Raw genomic sequence first — 4,566 nt, forward strand, 5'->3', positions numbered from 1 at the left:
TGTGTGTGTGTGTGTGTGTGTGTGTGTGTGTGTGTGTGTGTGTGTGTTAGCTTTCTGTTACTGTGACAAAATATAAACACCAAAAGCAACTGGAAGGAGAAAGGCTTTATTTTAGCTTATGGTTGCAGAGGGACAGAGTCCATAACGATGCAGAAGGCAGAGTGGGAGGAGAGAGAAGCAGACTGATCCTATTCTCATCTACACACAGGAAACAGAGAGAGAACAGGGGGCGTGCTAGACACCTTTAAAGTCCACCCACAGTGACATAATTCCCCTGAGACAGCACTCTCTTAAAGGTCTAAAGCCTTTTCAAAAGGCATCACCAATTGCAGATCGAGGGTTCAAGTACATGAGCTTTTGGGGGTCATTTTCTCAACCAAACTACTACCCAGTGGGAAGGCGGGACGGCGCAGTGGTGAGGGAAGTGGTGCCTTGTGGAAGTTCTGTGGTCTAGAAGCTTCTTCGCTTTCTTTCAAATCTGACTTTCTGTGCATGTCAGGCAGGAACAAAGGGAAACTGAGAAGAAAGTAAAGAACATTCTAGGAAGTTATTAGACACCTACAACTCCCACCAGGACCTAGATGAGGCTATTATTGTCTCACAGGTAATGAATTAGACATCCCTTGACCCAAGCCAATATTCATCCTTCCGAGTCCAGAAAATGAAGAATCTGCCTGACACCCACATATTTAGAAGAAAGGAAACCATGCCTCATTCCTTCATGGCCACCCTCCTTAATCAAATAAAGGATGTACTCATTGGAGGAGGGGCCTGAAGAAACCACAGGTTGTGGGTCAGCAATCATGGCCCATTTATCCTCATCAACGGGAGCAGCCCTGCTACCAAACAAATGAGCCCGGCTCGGAGCAACGAGGAAGATATCTGTTTCCTACCCCAGCTTCTGGCTAGGGCTCATTGCACTCAGCAGAGCTATAAAAGACAGCAGGATGTAGAAACATCAGCCTTTGAGAAGAGGATTAACATATTCAGAGACCTGCAGTTTATTCTAATTAAATTAATCCCCTGGATCAAGTTTGGATGGGAAGAAGTGTGGGAAGGTAAAGACACTTTTCAGACAACTGGAAACTCAAAAGGGAAAAAGTAGGGATGGGGAGCCCAACTGAGTTGTCTGGCTGTCTGTGCTGCCAGCATCCTCCCAAGGTGCCACACAGAGAAAATGAGGAGAAATGGTTCAAGAGGTCTCTCCAGTGCTCCACTGGGAACTGGGGGAGTGGCAACCCAAGGTCGCTGTATCACACACCAGCAGCTCCTTGCTTATAAATGATTAAGTCCGGCAGGACTCCTGGTCACAGCCTTTCTCCAGACATAATCGGTTCTGTTGCAAAACACTCCTGTGCTGCGGAGCTCAGGGGTCAGGGAGAAAATGCCAGAGAAGCCAGTGTCCATGAAGAAGAACATTCGGTAGAGTGCTTCCCAGTGGTTTAATGAGGAGGCTTCGCCCTGACCTTGAACGGGTGTACATCTCAAAACTCCACAGACAAGAAGCCCCACAGCCTAGGGAGCTAACACAATAGGTAAACTGCCTACTGAGTTCAGACCCGTAACACCTACATAGAAAGTCGTGCGTGATAGGGTGGAGACAAGGATTCCTGGAACTCACTAGCCGCCATTCTTGCTGAATTGATGAGGTCAACTATCAGTGAGAGAATCTCTCTCAAAAGTTAAAGTGCCGGATGATAGGGGAAGACATCCAGCTTAGGCTTCTGCTCTCTACACGCACACATACAGCTGTGTACATGCACACACATTAAAATAAACACATGTATGCAACACACACACACACAAACAATAGCAGGTACTCTTACTGCCTCAGGGTGCTCCAGAAACTCTGTAGATAAACTCAGAAACTTACAGACCAGTAAAATAAGGATAATAAAGGTCACTGCTACGGGCTCATGTGCTTGAACACTCAGTCCCCACCTGGTGGTGTGGTATTGGAAGGTTCTACAACCTATAAAACTGTGATCTAGCCAGCAGAAATAAGCTGCTGGGAGTGGGCCTGGAAGGTGGTATCCCTTTTCAGTTCCTGCCTATGCTTTCTCCACTTCTTGTCTGCTCCAGTGGTGTAGCTAAACAACTCCAAGCTTCCCTTGCCAAAGCACTCCAGCCTCCACGCCTTTCCCACCACAAGGTCCTGAGCCCCTGAAACTGTGAGACAAAGTAAACCTCTCCTCCCTTAACTCACTTCTGTCAGGCATTCTGTGGCCTGGACAAGACAAAGAACTAATACTCATAAATGGAAAAATACAGGCCTGAACATGGAGGGCCAAGCTCAGAGGCCAGGAAATACCAGCTGCAAAGCTGGAAAGATGGTCATTTGGTACAGCACTTACTACAGGCTATGGTTTGAATGAGAAGTGTCTTCCACATACTCATGGGTTTGTAGAGTTAGGTCCCCAGTTGGCGGCAGTTGTGTGGAACCTTTAGGAGACAGAGCCTTGCTGGAGGAAGTGTATCACTCAGGCTGAAGGTTGGATAGCCTGGATCCACTTCCTGTCCTCACTCTCTGCTTCCTGGGTATAGGTGCCATGTGATCAGCCAGCTTCCTGTTCCTGTCACCATGCTACCTTTGTCTGCAGCCGTGTCCTCCCCAACATGATGGACTCTATCACCCTGGAGCTGCAAACCAGAACAAACCCTTTCTCCTTTAAGTTGCTTTCTGTTAGTATTTTTATCTCAGCGATGGAAAGGAAAGCAGGGCACCGTGTAAGCACAGCAACCTGCTTTCAGATCCCACAGAAAAGCCAGGCATGAGCAGAAGGGCATGTGTCTGTCCTCACAGGGCTGGGTGAGCAGAGTGAAGCTCCAGTCAGAGCACTCAGAGCTGAAGCTCTGGTGACAAGCGACAGCATTCTTTGGCTAGCAGGTTGAGATTCCTGGACCACCTTGTAGAAATGGGGGACCTCTGCTCCATATTCTGGTCTCTTATAATAGTCTTTTCTCCACACCAAGCATTAAGATTATCACCACGAGCCACTATGCTGGGCTCCATTGTAAGAATTCTTGGGTAACACATCAATGGTTTCCTTCTTCACCCACCCATGTTTGCATCCTGGCTTCTCTCTTTCATAATTTGTTCTCACTCAATGTCTTCCTCATATGCCCTCCTCTCTCCTCCAATTATCTCTAAGCTTCCAACCAGTCTCACTTTCCCTCACACACTTCCGAGGCTTTGGAGCTTTGTCTCCAACTCACAAATTAAATAAATAAATAAATAGATGTTTTCAAGAACAGACTTAGAATTTCTCCCCTGAAATTCCATGGGCCCCAAGGCCCTCAGAGGGGAGAGGAAAGGAGGTCGCGACTCATGACTGTTTTGCAGACATCAAGGAAGAAGGCCCATTTGACTTCCTGAGGCCTTCTTCCAACTGTGAGACTCTGCAGTTTCTTGATGAGACAGAATGAAGGATGGAACCCTGGCATTTCCCCCCATTAAAGCAGTGATGAGTAATTCTCATCAGTGGTATCTCTAACTGATAGTTCGAATTTTAAGGTTAAGATGTTTTACTGCCTCCAGATGGTCAGCTCACTGCCAGCCAGAGGAGCACCACTGCAGAGCTTAAGAATAGCTGGGATGCAGAGCGAAATTTTAATTATCATGTAGAGGATCTAATTAAAAAGACATACAGTAGTCAGCGCCTCACATGCTCCAGCCTATAAAACTCAGTAGTTTAAAAAATTACCTTAAGGAGGAAATTGGAAAATTATTCAATTTGAGGCTGCGACACTTGAGGAATTTCTCAAATTAGGAGATGAGAAGGAGGTTAACTGCCCACTGTACACCATCTCATGTTGTTCTTTCTACCCTGCTTAATGGCCCAGACTTGAGATGGTCCCTCTGTATTTTTTGTGTGAAGGCCAGAGGGTGACATCAAGTATTTTCCTTAGTCTCTTTCCACCTTATTTCTTGAGACAGGCTCTTTTTGCTAAACCCAGAGCTCACTGATTTGGCTAGACTGCCTGGCCAGAGAACTCCATGGACTGATTTCTCTGTCTCTATAACTCAATCTCTCTGTGTGACCTCTATATAATATCTCCTATCTACTATCTATGCAACTATTCATCTACTCGTGTATGCATTTATGTATTCATCTATCCTCTAGGCATCCAGCCACTTACTCGTCTCTAGATTATATATGTATGCTAAACATGTTAATAGATAATAGGCATAAAGGAATACGGATGAATAGATGATAGACTACATAGAATGACATGATGGAAGATAGATAGATAGATAGATAGATAGATAGATAGATAGATAGATAGATGATAGATAGATAGGTAGATAGGCAGATAATATATAAATGATAGATAGGGTGTCATCATGCCCAGCTTTTATATGGGTTCCAAGGATACAAACTTAGATCTTTAGGCCTGCACTGTATAGATGAGTTGTCCCCATGCCCTGGTTTTAATAGTTTCTTAAGGGTTTTGCTATATATCCCAAGCTGGCCTTGACATCAAAATCCCCCTGCCTCAATTTCACAAGGAGCTGGAGTAAAAGGCATGCACCATTATGTTTGGAAGCCATACAGAATTTGCTTG

The sequence above is a fragment of the Psammomys obesus genome, unplaced genomic scaffold (genome assembly GCF_907164565.1).
Source record: "Psammomys obesus unplaced genomic scaffold, mPsaObe1.curated_primary_1811, whole genome shotgun sequence".
Lineage (NCBI taxonomy): Eukaryota > Metazoa > Chordata > Mammalia > Rodentia > Muridae > Psammomys > Psammomys obesus.